Source organism: Fukomys damarensis, unplaced genomic scaffold (genome assembly GCF_012274545.1).
Source record: "Fukomys damarensis isolate Sample0158 unplaced genomic scaffold, DMR_v1.0_HiC HiC_scaffold_1, whole genome shotgun sequence".
Classification (NCBI taxonomy): domain Eukaryota; kingdom Metazoa; phylum Chordata; class Mammalia; order Rodentia; family Bathyergidae; genus Fukomys; species Fukomys damarensis.
In genome coordinates, this window is record NW_022900913.1 from 71,198,804 (window position 1) to 71,213,399 (window position 14,596).

General features: G+C 40.8%; 1 long non-coding RNA gene and 1 pseudogene across 1 annotated transcript; one reads left to right on the plus strand and one right to left on the minus strand.

Moving 5' to 3' along the window:
- The first annotated feature begins 282 nt into the window (after positions 1-282).
- On the plus strand, positions 283-3,996 carry LOC117285471. Its single transcript, XR_004516529.1, has 2 exons — positions 283-332; positions 3,861-3,996. It is a non-coding gene; the product is annotated as an uncharacterized LOC117285471 (long non-coding RNA).
- Positions 3,997-9,207: 5,211 nt separating this feature from the next.
- LOC104861243 lies at positions 9,208-11,057 on the minus strand (annotated as a pseudogene).
- Between the last annotated feature and the right edge of the window lie 3,539 nt (positions 11,058-14,596).

Here is a 14,596-nt window from a genome sequence, read left to right on the forward strand (position 1 = left end):
AGCTAATCAGGAAGTGTGTTTCTGCCCTAGAGCAGGGATCAATAAACTTTTCTGTAAAGGGCCAGAGAGTTATTTTCAGCTATGTGGGCCAGAGGCCCCTTCTTAATGATTCGGTTAATTCTGCAGTTGCAGCACTGAGGTAACTCTAAACACTATGGAGGTGGAGCCCTATGCCTGTGTTCTGGTGCAATGGGAGCATGAAAACTCATGGTGGGCAGGTCCTTAGTAAAGTTTTTGGTTTTTGTTTTGTTTTTTTTTTAGTTGGAAGATGAACAGAATGCACACATAGAAGCACTGTGGCGTGCTGAGAGGATGCAAGAACGTCTACAAAAGTATGATATAAAGCAGTATAAAATAACTTGAGCCTTTACAAAGCAAGTGAGCAATAAAGTATGAGAAATATGTTAGATAATCAATAAATCTCCATCAAACTGTGTGAAATTCTAGCGTTGATCCAGTTACTTGAAATGTGTAAGGTAGGGCTGTCAATATAGTGCAATGGTACGAGCATGTGCTTCACAGATGAGGCCTTGGGTTCAGTCACAACACTGCAGAAGAAAAATTATCTACAACCAAGTGGGAACAGTGATAATTACCAGATCATCTACATTTCCCCATTTTTAAGACTTTGTGTATTCTTTCAAATGATCCAAAATTATGTTACTTTTTAAAAATAGGCCCATGAAAATAGTTATTTTCCAAAAAATGTTTTAGGCTTGAACTTGAAAATTCCAGGCTAAAGTGTAAAGTAAATACGCAACCAGGGAAAACTGAACAGCTTCAGAAGAACCCATTAAGGGCAAATTTGGTAAGTCAGTGTCTTTTTCATTTCTATAATAGCAAAAAGGAGTTTTTATTTCTCTAGTAGTGTATAGGAATATTTCAGGCAAAATATTTTAAGAAAAATCTCATTAATAAAAATATTTGTCATAATCATATTAATACTACCTGCTCTACTAGTAGTGAAGTCCTCTTAACTTTATATTAGGTAGTTGAATTTATGCAATGAATGACTTTGTCAGTAATATTTTAATAGGAAAGATTGTGATAGTCTAAAGTCAATATTTTATATATACCACATTTTGTTTAATCGTTATCCATTGAAGGACCTGAAAGTTATTTCCACATTTTGTTGGAAACAGTGCTGTTGTAGACATTGATATATAACTAGATATTCAGAGTCCTAGCTAATATGTTCTAATAACTTTTAAAATTCCAGGAAATTTAATTATGTGATCTAGAATTTTGAATTTTTCTTGGAATCAAAGCCTTTCCATGAGATTTAGAGTATAAATTAATTGTAATTTATATTTTTTATTTTATTGAGTTTGTTGGTACAGTTTAGGTATACAGTACAGTTACATTCATTATTGGGATCTTGTACCTTTACATGACAGATGGTCTTGGTTATATTCTTATCAAGAATAGATCCTAAGTCATAGGCAATTTTTCCCCCAAAGAAACATTTATTTATCTTTGACTGTAAGAAAATGAAAAAGATGTCAGTAAAACAGGAGAAATGGCTGTTTATCTTACAGAGTAACTAGCACTACTAGCATTGTTGTTTCAGAATTTTTTCCAGCCATTTGTGCTTATCAGGTGCTCAAAGATGTAGCAGTGCAGAGATTAATGTACAAGTCTGGTGAGAGTTTGCTGATGTATGATGAAAGGCATGTAACTGTTGACCAAGCAGAGCCAAGTCTCCTGTTGTTTTTACTGTCCCATGTGGAAATTAGGGCCAGAAGATGCATTGTGTGTGCAGAATTGGAGCTGTGAGGCAGCTCTTTCCACTAAGTGATTTCTTAAAGTCATGGCAATTTAACCCATGCAGCTCCTTTACACAGATACATGTTGCTGTGGCTTGTCTCTAGATGTCCCCAAAACCTCACGTGGTCCTGGGTGGGGTTTTATCAGAGGTGGCTGAATCTAGAGTGTGTGATGCTGGGATTAAGGGTGTGTGATTGCTAAATTGGTCCACTACTTGGTTTGGCATAGTTTTGGGAACAAGGACATGATGTTAGGATTAAGGGTGTGAGTGCTCCCCATCCCAAAGCTGGGTAGCCTGGAAGGGACAGAAAGAGGCTTGTCACTTGCTGCTTTATTGCTGCTGCTGCTGCTGCTGCTGCTTGTCTGCTCTGTGATGTCCCTCTGCCATGCCACCCTGCCTTGGAGCCAGCCAACTATGAACTGAAACCTCTGCAAACTATGAGCTTGAGAGGCAGGTGTGGTGAAATTGAGCTAAATCCCCAACCTTATGTCAGACATTTTGATTCTGACTATTTTCATCCTATTTCCTTCATTACCAACTGGTGTTATTCTTTTCATGCGCATTGATTATCTTACAGCAAAACTTGAAACTGCATTGTCCAGATGTCTACATCTGGGTAAAAACAATGATTTTCTCCAGCAGGAGTTGTTATCTCTGAAAAATATACAAAAGAAATGTGAGTGTTGGGGATTTAGCTCAGCGGTGCTGCTCCCTGCCTTGTAAGTGCAAGATTCTGAGTTCAATCCCCTGTACCAAAAAAAATAAATAAAATAGAAATGTGAAACTCTAGCAAAAAAAATGGAAAGAAGTTGGAAGAAGAAGTAGTTAGCTTGAGAAGTCACATAGAAAAGAATGTGGTAGAACATGGCCAAGTAGATCAGTATAAGGAGATTGGAGAAAGGGTCATGCAGGATTTAGTAGAAAAAATTAAAAGAAGTCCATCTGGTTGTACAGGTTAATTTACTTATCTTTAATGTGCTTAAATAATTTCACTGAAAATTATATTTTGAATGATTACATTGTATGTATTTCTTCTACTTCCCTTATAACTTTTGTCTTATGGGTTTTCCAGAGGGAAGATGACATCTTGTGTCTTTGACTGAATATTTCTGTTTCATGTTAACTAAATTGATCTGTCAGAGTAATGAGATTAATCAGAGAATCATTTGATTTTTCAAGACAAATGCACATGAAACTCTTATGGTGTGACAGTTGTACAGTACTCTTAAATTGCTGTCACCTTGTTCAGTTTTTAAGTTTTTGAATTGTTTCTATTTGAATGATCAGATTGCATGACTGCTAAGAATGATTCAAAATAAGGCTGGAGCTCAGCGGTGGAGTGCTTGCCTTGTGCTGGGTTGGATCCGTAGCACCACGAAGAAAAAGAAAAATAAAAATTTTTGTGATTCAGATTAAATGCAGATCGTATTGATGATAAATTCCAGCCTCTTTTTCACATATGTAAAATTCCTTTTTGAATCATTTGCTCAAAACTAAAGAAAATAACACCAAATACCTATGAGTTATGATCAAAACATACAATGAATGTCTTAAGTATTTTAAAAATTTTATCACAATGAAAAAACACTGCCTTGCGTCCCCCTCACAATACTCTCTCCTATTTTGATCATACTTGTCCCATCATTCTTGCCACTTTCTGAAGCACTTCTGGAATCTTCTTTCATTAGCACCCTTAGTTGTGCTGTCATGGCTGTCTTGCTGTCCTGAGCCGATTCAAAATGTTTAATCTAGTCACATAGTGCCAGATCTGGGGGCCAAGGTTGATGAGGACACCTCAGAATATTCTGAGTCTACCTTCCAGTTGGATGGCAGTGAGCAGCAGCATTGACTGTGTTTGCAATCACACCTTGTAAAGATACTCCTGAAAGAGGACTTCCAGAACTGCTTCAGAAAGTGGCAAGAATTACAAGAGGAGGTGTTCAAAGGGAGGGGAAGTATTTTGAAGTGGATTTATGGCATTGCATTTTTTACTGTAATAAAATTTTGAACTGAAACTTTCCATGTGTATTTTGATCACCTTTTGTATTGGGGTTTAATTATTTTTAAAATATAATCCTTTGATCGGCTTTAGGCACGAGCAGCATCTCAAGAAAATTTGTAACAATTAAGAGACTAATAACGCTTCCATGAGAAGTCAAATGGAACTCAGAATTAAAGACCTGGAATCAGAGGTCTGTAAAATGAAAATTCAAGAAAATTCTACTAAAGTACTATTGGAAACATACAAGCAACTCTATCTAGAAGGATTCAATACTATAATTGTGTTGTTCAGTGAACTAAACAAGTAAGTCAATACAGAATAATAGAAAGTAAGTTAAGTTCATTAATTTGTCTCTAAAGCATAATGTTTAGAGACAAGTTCATGAAATTAGTAGGTTATGAATGCTAAGTAGACAATAATTTTGGAAAACAAAGTTAGTAACTGAACTTATCTTCAAAATGTTAGTCTGGGGAAGTTTGTATTTCTTAAACCTTTTATTGCTTTTTGGGTTTTTCAGACAAGGTCTCACTTTGTAGTCCAGACTGGCCTTGAACCACTATGTAGCCTACATTGGCCTGCAACTCATGGCAATCCTCTTGCCTCAGCTTCTGGAGTTCTGGGATTATAACTTTGTACCACCATGTCCAGCTTGGTTTTAGTAATCTTATCTAGGTACTCTCATGCAGTAATTCAGCTATTCTTGATGCTTTATACTTCAGACTGTTGGCATTCATTTAAGTAGAATTATTGCCAACTTTAGGTTTGGAAGATAACAACATAATATTGCTCCTCTGGGCACATTCTGTTCCTTGGTAAAGTAACTTTCCTTGACTGTGGTTTGTGGTGTTATCACTAGAGGCTGCCTGGAGACCAACTGTGCTGTGTATTTCTTCTACTCAACCTAAAGTTGTACTTGTGATATAGAGAAAGATTCACACAGGGATGAGCAGAAGTACAGCTCACTAGTGTGAATTAGTGTGAGGTGCAGGTGGAAGACAGAAGAGTTGGGCCCACCTGCAATGCCTCCATCGTGTGTCCAGCCAGGAGTGGCCCTAGTTCTTTGTGATCACTGAGCCCACAATTTCCTTCCCTGGAAGTGGTTGCTCTGAATTAGTTTTTTGCTGCCAGGTAATGGAGTGTATATGCAGGTAGGAAGGGAACCACTTGAAAATATTAAGAAATGGTTTTTTAAACCCCTAACCTGGATAACTAAATACAAAGACTTCTAACTTTTGTTTCACTTTTATTTTTTAGTTGTATAAATGTAAGGAGTATAATATACTGTTTTCCTATGTTGTGCCCACACCCCACACACACACACCCCAATATATAAGTAACTTTTTTCTTTTTTCTTGCTTTTTTTTTTTTTTTTTTTCTTGCTTTTTTTTTTTTTTTCTTGCTTTTTTTTTTTTTTTCTTGCTTTTTTTTTTTTTTTCTTGCTTTTTTTTTTTTTTTCTTGCTTTTTTTTTTTTTTTCTTGCTTTTTTTTTTTTTTTCTTGCTTTTTTTTTTTTTTTCTTGCTTTTTTTTTTTTTTTCTTGCTTTTTTTTTTTTTTTCTTGCTTTTTTTTTTTTTTTCTTGCTTTTTTTTTTTTTTTCTTGCTTTTTTTTTTTTTTTCTTGCTTTTTTTTTTTTTTTCTTGCTTTTTTTTTTTTTTTCTTGCTTTTTTTTTTTTTTTCTTGCTTTTTTTTTTTTTTTCTTGCTTTTTTTTTTTTTTTCTTGCTTTTTTTTTTTTTTTCTTGCTTTTTTTTTTTTTTTCTTGCTTTTTTTTTTTTTTTCTTGCTTTTTTTTTTTTTTTCTATTTTTTTTTTTTGCCCAATACATCAGTGCTTCTGTTCAAGCAGTGTAACTTTTTGTGCTGCACAGCGTGTAACTGTTTGTACCTAAAGTTTCAAGAATGTTCTGTTAACTCACCCATCTACCGCAATGAGCACACTTGCTCATGATACTGAGTATTTGCCTTTTACAATCTTCCCAGCGTTTATGATAATCCAGAAGTGGTCCAAACCAGATGTCGGTTGGGCAGACGACGATACAGACCATCACTGAGCACCCTTAGTGCAAGACCTGTCCCACAATATCCATGTGGCAGTCATCTTGACCATAGTTTGGTGTTTCAAAGTGGATTTCATCCACATTCTCCAAACAACAGCGTGTTGAGCAACCTGACGTTGCTCAACCAACGTGTTGAGGTTAGTGATGGTATCATCTTTCCTTTGTATCTCCTATTTATGATTTAATTCTGATTTGATTTAATTGTTCATTTAGTGAAATACTGGGCAGGGGAAGCCGCTCAGTGGTAGAGCACTGGGCTCTCAAGCATGAGGGCATGGGTTTGATCCCAGGGGAGAGGTCAGTCTGATGAAATACTGTGTTTAGTTAGTTGACTTACACATGCTAAGTGAAGATCACACTAATACGTGTTTATATAAAGAAAGGAAACCAATTTACAATTTTTGAAGTTCCTGTAGCTCTCATTTTTCAAGAGAACCTTGTTGACTCATTCAGTAAGTGTAACTGACCTAGATGTGGTACTTAAATATTTACAGTATAGAAATAACTGGTCTGATGGATGAGCACTGAAAGCAGAGTCCAAAGAGAAGACCTGGGGCTTCCTCATACACATTTTTAACTTCTCCTTTTCAAAATTGTGCTAGCTGCGTGCATTCATTGATGTATGTATGCACCTAGATTAAGGCTATTTCAAGTCAAGGTAGAAGAAAACATGGATATAAGGGTTATAGCATCATCTTTCTTCTTGGAACTGCAGTGAGGTGGAATAAAACGATCTCTGTCCTTCTGTACTCACACTATAGGTCAGATAGATCGGGATCAACATTGTAGCTTTGCTGCTAGGACATAAGTCATGGGCAGATGTGGGCATGTGAGTGCTTCAGGGATCACACACTTAGTCACACACTTGTCAGTGGAAGAAAAAGCACCTGGCATCTGTCCCAGCAGCAGCTGCTCACTTCAGAGACAGCAGACCTGATTTCATGCTGCCAGCACATCCCTGCAAGAGGGAAGTAAAAAGAGACTTAAGTCCATCTGCTGCGTCACCTGGCACTTCTGCCAGGACTAAGATTCAAATTAAGCCAGATCTCTGTATATCTCCAGTCAGATGAGAAACAGCTATATGTATGCTAGAGGGTAAAGAGAAATCTATTTTTATTTGTAATTTTGTTCTACATAACCCAAAACAAGGACAATTTATTTGTTGAATGATATGAGTAAACCAATTCTTATGATGTTCTCCTTCAAGTTCCCTGTTCTAACAACCCATATTAATTTCTATGCTTTCTATATTTATAACTGTAGAACTCAGTTTATTAGAGAGCAACTTTTAACTTCTCATGTTGAACATTATTGAGTTGCATGACAGTTTTACATATTTTTTCTGAGGTGATTTAAGAATATGTAATCTCTCCTGAATATGAGAGAAGTAACTGTATAGAACTCCAGGCTCAGCAAGATGACTGTGAGCCCATTTCTGCATGACCCATTGGCTCTGTGACTTTCGCCAAGTTGTGATTTCTCTGAGTCTGTGGTGGTGCATGTGTCAAATGAGGGATTTTGACTTTCAGTACTTTTCTAAAAACTTTTTTCAAGTAACACTTTAAAAAAATGTTTGCATGAAACTGTTACACAAAACAGAAGTAGAACTGTTTGGCTGAAGAAGGGGTGGAGGATTTAATGGGGGACTTGTTATCCATTCATCCTGCCCTGTCCTCAGTGGAACCTTAGATTTTGACACAGTTTGAAAACGAGCAGCTGTCAGACTTTTTTTTTTTTGTACTCAATACCTTCCTTGCATTTGCAGAGGTAGGTACCATGCCACTTTGTAATGCACATTTGTCAGTGTAAATGTTAATTGGTATATTTAAAGGCAACTCATATTCAATGTTTTACTCAAAAATGGTCATACCGCTAAACAGGGCTATGCAATCATAGACCTAATAAAGGTCATAGGATGAAGAGGTTCTGGACTGGAAGCACTGTGTTTCCTCTGACTGAGAGTACTGGGTGAATTAAAAGGACAATAAATGAGTTAACAGCCATGTCACAAATTTTTCCTGGGTCCAGCAAATCCACCAAAGTATAAGAACAGGTCATCTGTCAAAGATCTAATGGCACATGACAGATTCCTAATTCTGTGGTGTAACATCTTTGTCATGAAGACAAGACCGAGACCTGTCAGAAGGATAAGATCACCAGCTATCCCACCCTTCTGCCTAGGCCAGCTGTGCACAGCAACAGCCCACTCCTACTGGCTGATTTTCCCCTCAAAACTTTAGCAACATCCATGGCTGGCAGCACCAGAGCATTTCCTCGATTCCTGGACCTGTTTATCCCACAGAGTCACAGAGACTCACTCTTTCTTTTTCTTTTTCAAAGAGAAAATCCATTTCTCAGCATTCCTTGCTTACTTTTATTGGAGCAAGAAATTGTTAGGTCACTTACCAAGGACATCTTCCTAACCCACTGCACACTGTGACAGCACTGTGAAAAGTACTTCAATTGGGCATTTGTTGCTCTCCACAGAGCTCTAGGTTGGTGACTGGGCACAGGTCCATCTTATTGACATACCAGCCCTGTATGACCAAAGGAAGAGTCAAAAACCACAGACTTCTGAGTAAGGTTCAGTAGTTAACCAAGGTAGGCTGCCTCCAACACTCCATGGCCTCTAGGACCCCATCCCAAGTAAGGCTAGAAAGGCAGGCTATGACAGAAGGATCCTGAACAGTGTGCGGGCACCAAGACTTCTTGGCATCATTATTGCACTGCTCCTCCCCCATGCACAAGAACAGATTTTACAATTGGGCACTTTGTCCAACAACCACAGATTGAACTGATGGGCAGGGAAAAGCAAATCAGAAACTACCAGGAACAGTTGGCACAGACCTTAGGCTCACCCATTCCTCGGCAGGGTATCTAACCAGTTGGAACACAGAAGGTCCCAGGGCTGCGTGTGCCAGTATCAACTAAGACTAAAAACGAGTATGAGTCCTGACTCAGTCTAATAGCTGAGAGCCACCAAAAAACAGCAGGTCTTTTAGACATAGTAGTGCCAGAAACATGACACATGGCATGCACTGGGGAAGTCTTCCATTCTTTTAAGAAAAAACTTGATTAAATTTGGACACTGAACACATCAGAAACCCATCCTCTGACAGAGGCCTTACAACTTTCCATACAGTTAGTCAAAAAATAAAATAAAATAATACAGAATATAGCAGACAGTATCTCAGAGAAGTCAACATAACAGGGGTTCTTGTCACTGTTGCAAAAAAGTCCCCCAAAATCTACAAACTCAAATTTAGTGATGGACAGACTCTGATCCCCACCAAATGAACGAATTGATCCAGCAGATAATTCAAATCCAGGGAGGGAGCAGGTAGAGAAGGAATCATATTTGAACATAACTGCTTTTGAGTTTGGGCTAGGCAGTGTCTCTCACTGTAACTATCACCACACATTCGCTTCCAGCTTGCCCAACGTCCTCAGTGCTGACTCTGCCCCTGAAGCCTGCTTCTGTCTCAAGTAGGAGACCAGGTTCCTGAGAAGCCACCTCTACAGGCCTGGCTCCACTGTGGCCATTGCCTCAGTGCCAGGCCTACTGGGGGCTGCCTGGCTGGCTAGGAGCACTGCGTAGCCATAGGGGTTCCCCTGCTTCATGTGACCTCATCCAGCTTGGGTCGGTCTAGTCAACCGTGCTGGTGATCTTCAGCTGGGTCAGCTTGCTCCCAGAAGTGTGGTCTTTGAGAAGACCACTGATGACTCCCTGGTCCCCCTCTAGGATATGCATAGACGTTGGGAAGCAGCTATTTTTCAACACTCAAAGCCCATTCCAACCCAACTGCAGCCTCTGAGCATACTCTGAGTCTTCAGCTTTTTGTCTCATGTTTTGGCTCTTAAGAGAGGCTTGGGCTCCACCTCAGTGGTCTGATGACTGCACTCACTCTCTAGTCTTCTTCCCCGGGAAGAGACTGGAGCTTCCTAGTGGTGGTGGTGGTGGCTCTGCTCCTCAGCCCCATGTCTGCTGTTGCTGAGAGCTGCTGCTTGTCTCCTTGGTCCCTTCACCAGGGTGGTTCTCTTTGCAGTTGTGATCAGGGCTATGGTCTGAGCTGTGGTCAGACTGCTGCCCACCTCCCTTGGTCCTGCTCTGTTCCTCATAAGGAGAGTGGCTTGTCCTTCCCTAATCACTGGAAAGGTTCCTCTACTTGTGCCTTTTTTCCCAGGTCTTGGGCACGCCTCTGTCTCCTTCTCTTCCCCAGTGTTCACCACTCCAGCTGCACACTGAGCGATTATAACCCTCCAGGCTGTTTCAGCAGTCAGAACTTTTACCAGGGCTGGTCCAGTCGCCTTCCCAAAAGGTCCAGTCTCAGTCTGAGTACAGAAGGTGTGGAGTCCACATCCAGGGTTCCGTGCCAGGTGGATATATCCATCTGTGAGAAGCTCATAGTGCACAGGGAGGAGTGAGGGCTGGAACTGCTGGGGATACCGAGACTCTTCTGCTTTGGCAACATCCACTCGGCCTGTGGTCTGGACCACCCAAAAGAAAGACCCTCATTTTAGCACAGGCAGCCTGGGCTGCATCCAGGCTCTTGTACTGGATGCAGGCAAAGGTATCTCCTTTGATATGATCAATGGTCTGAATGTTTCTAAAATGATCGAACTCCCAGGCCAGGGATACCGGTGAAGTACTGGGTCCCAGACGACCCACCCAGAGGTGAGCTGTGGGGTTGGCCTTGCCTTAATCTATCTTTATGGGATTTCTGCCAATCACCCAGTCTGACATAGCCACCTTAGCCCTGTGGGCCATGTCCAGATTCTGGAACTGTAGAAAAGCACAGGACTCACCCTGTCCTTGAGGAGGCCTCTTGATGACCACTTTCTCAGTGATGCAGTACTTCTCAATGCGCAGCTCCACCTCGGACACGCTGTGTCTCACATTCCCGATAAACAGGGTTAGAGTACCTCACTGGTTGTCCTCGAGCATCAAGTCCTCTTCACTCATGGCCGGATAGCCGTAGGGGTTCCTGCGGTCCTCATACAGACCATAGTAGTCCAGCTGCAGGTAGCTGAGAGGGTCGGCGGGCGCGGGAGGTCCCGGGGGTGGCGTGGTGGCTGCGGTGCTGCTGCTGCTGCTGTTTCTCTGGCTGCTCCAGCCCTCTCTGGCGCACACCTTGAGCGGTGGCCCTACAGCAGCAGCGGGCTGCCTTCGCGCATCCTGCGGGTGCCAGAAGTTTGCGTAGGCCACACCCCCAGCTCTGTAGTGTGCAACAGGTGCCGTTAGATCTCGCCCCGAAGCGCTCTAATTGATGGAACAGCCTTCTCGAGGAGCTCCACAAGCAGCACAGGGCTCAGGGCTCAGCGTCTTGTACCCCTGCACGGCTGCAGATCCAGGACCTGCAAGTTTGGCGGTGGAGATGCGCGGAGCCACACGCCCGAAATGCCTGGGTTACCCACATGCCGCCAGCTCCTGAGCCGAGGAGCATCCGCTGCTCGCAGGGTGATCTCCCGCCCCCACCCAATTTCGGGGGCCTGCCAGAGGCCTTGGGAACACCTCGCTGCGTGCCCACCTCGGCCTCCCCTTGGCGCTCCCGCTGCCGCTTTGCGGACGACGAGCCAGGCCCGCTCGGGCTGGAGTCTCCCTGGCTCTTCCCCTTCATGGCGCAGACGCGGGGTGCTAGCGGCTCCTGGGCCCTTCACAGTGGCTCAGGAGGCAGGCACCCAGGAGCAGCCATCTTGAACGAAAGGACTCCACAGAGACTATTTTTCACATGGGTCCCACAGACTTCCTTGCATACGCAGAAGGCAGTGAAAAATTCTGTCAGACTCAAGGCAGGTCTTCCAAATATGGAGGTTTGAAACCTTGTTGAGCCCAGAACTTCCAACTCTTCCTGTTCAGGAAGTGGCCAAACTGTGGTTGTTAGATTATGGTAAGAAAGGGATGCCTGCTTCTGGCATGGTGACTTCTTACTAGAGAAGCTCACTCCTTTGCCCGGAATAAAAATCTACCCCAGGCAAGGCTTGTGGAGCCCAGTAGAAGATAATCAAATTAGTCACCTTCTCAGGAAAATCCACCCCACATTAGTGGTGTGATCAGCTTAGGGTTTATTGAACCCTTGAAGTCCATCCATGGCCCTGGATTTATGGCCCTGGATTTAAACAGCCAAACGTGGTTAGGAGCAGTTAGCCCAAGCCTCGGTTGGGACGAAGTTTCTTCCTAAGAGGTAACCCTGTACGTGTATTTTAATGAACAAGAAATTTCCCTTGTCTTCTCCAGCCATCCTAACCAAACGCAGCTCTTCACTCACTCTGTGGCTTCACTGACTGAATTATGTGGTGAGAGAGAGGCTGTAGTTGTTTGCTCATTGGCACCAGGGGAGTGGGCACTGACTGAAGGGCCAAAGCACAGCAGACACCTGTAGAGACCTGTTCTGTGAGCAAGCAGAGGCCAAATCTGCAATTATGCCTGAGGTACTCAGGTTCTAGTTTGTTTAAGACTACGTATTTGATAAGTTGCACTACAGAACATTTTGATGAGGTTTGATGAGTGATAATCCTTCAACAGTGGACAATTCAAACTAATGTTTCCTATCCACTACACAAAAAAAGAAATGGGTGGAAAAGAAAGGTGTTATGACAACATGTAAATTGTTATTACTCTTAGGCACTGGAATTAAGTATTTTTCCTTTTGCTTGCATTGTCCAATAGCTCTATTCATAATACGACTTTATAATTATAAGAAAATATGTAACTTAATTAGGTAGGAATGTGAAATAGTTACAGACACACTGCAGAATACCCTGATGAATACTCCAGAAGCAAAACATAGTTCCATCTGGACCAGCATTTCCATACCCAGTGTAAAATCCCTTAATATTAAAGGCAGAGATGGAGAAACACGTATGTTTCTGGCTGTTATTCACAGTAAATAAAAGAGAGGTGACTCAACCACCTTGGGCACACAACTGTTGCTGTACTATGAAGGGAAAAAGCTCTAACATACAGCAACCAGGCCGCAACATGGCAGTGGCTGAGAGGAAATAGCCCACACAGCACACAGCTACTGTGGTGTTTTACAGACATGAATGACCAAGAAGAGGAAAAGTCACAGAAACACAAGACAGATTAGAGAATCACAAGGGAGGACAGAAGGGAAGAACAAATTAGCACACAAAGTATAATTCTTTGATTCAGGGTCATGAAATTTCTGAAAAACAAAAACGAAAACTGGTGTAGTCAGGCATGCTGGCCCAGATGCATTCTCAGGCTAGACAATCACACATTCAAGCTTGGAAATCAGGAGGCTTTTGTTCAAACCAAAGTACCACAAAAACAATGATATAACATTCCATAATTCATTTCCAAATAAAAAACAATTTTAAAAGCACATACAAAAAACAAAACAAAAAAATCACATAAAAAATTAAACTCATTAGAATTCCAGTAGACTTCTCAACACAAAGTTTAAATGCCAGAATTGCATAAAGCAAACAATTTCCAACTCAGATAGACATATCTGGGACTCTTTCCTTCAAAATAATTGAAGAACTGCAGACATGTCATAAAAAAGACCAACTCAAAATATTTATGCATAGTAAACCAGCAATTCAAAAATACTCAAGAATACTGTAGACAGAAATGATGACAGCAATGAAGACAAATCCCAGATGGAAATAAAACATCAGGCATATTCAATGGATGAACAACAATGCAAAATGATAAAAAAAGAAATATAAAGGAGTCACCAACGGAGAAAAAGTATAATTATGGCAATTAATCAACACCTCTCAGTAACATCTCTCAATGTTAATTAAATAAGGCAGATTGGCAAATTGGATCACAAAACAGAATGTAGTAGCCTGAAAAAAGCATATTTTCTTTATCCATTCAACTGTTGATGGACACTTTGGCTGTTTCCAAAATTTAGCTATTAGTAACTGTGCCAATATAAGCATGGGTATGCATATGCCACTGTGATATGATGCTTTTAATTATTTCAGGAAGATACCAAAAAAAGGAAATAAGTGGATCAAATGGAACCTCTAGTTTCAGTTTTTTGAGGAATTTCTAAACTGATTTCCACAGTGGTTGTACTGGTCTGCACTCCGACCAACAGTGAAGAGGGGTTCATTTTTCCTCACAATCCCATCAGCATTTGTTGTTGTTTGATTTCTTGCTAATAGCTTTCCTTTCTGGAGTGAGGTGGAATCCAGCATTATTTTAATTTACATCTCTCAAATGACCAGTCATGGTGAACATTTTTAATATATTTATTTACTGTTTGTGCTTCATCACAGAGACATGTCTATTAATACCAATGCCCATTTTTAAATTTGGTCATTAAGTTTGGGAGATCTCATTTTTTTGATTTTTGTATAAATTCTAGATATTAGTCCTTTGACAATGGAGCACTACTCTGCCATAAAGAAGGATAAACATTAGACATTTCTAGGTAAATGAAGGCACCTTGAGACCATACTCACAAGTGAAATGAATTGGACACATATATTTCTCTAGGCTGAGAAACCAAAAGGTAAATAAGAACCAAAATGTATAATATATACATATTGGGAAATAGAAAAAAAAATTCAAATGAGAGGGGGAACAAGGCAGGAGAATGGGAAAAGGGGGAAAGGAAAAGAAAAAGGAGAATAGAAGGAAAAATGGAAACAAACTTGTGTAAATAAGGAGGGGGAGAGGGAGTGAATAGAGGGGAGAAGATTGGGAAAAAAGAGGAATCAAGATATGCACAGGTGCAAATTCTCTATGATGAATGTGATCATTATGTATATCTAAAATGTACAAATAAAATTAA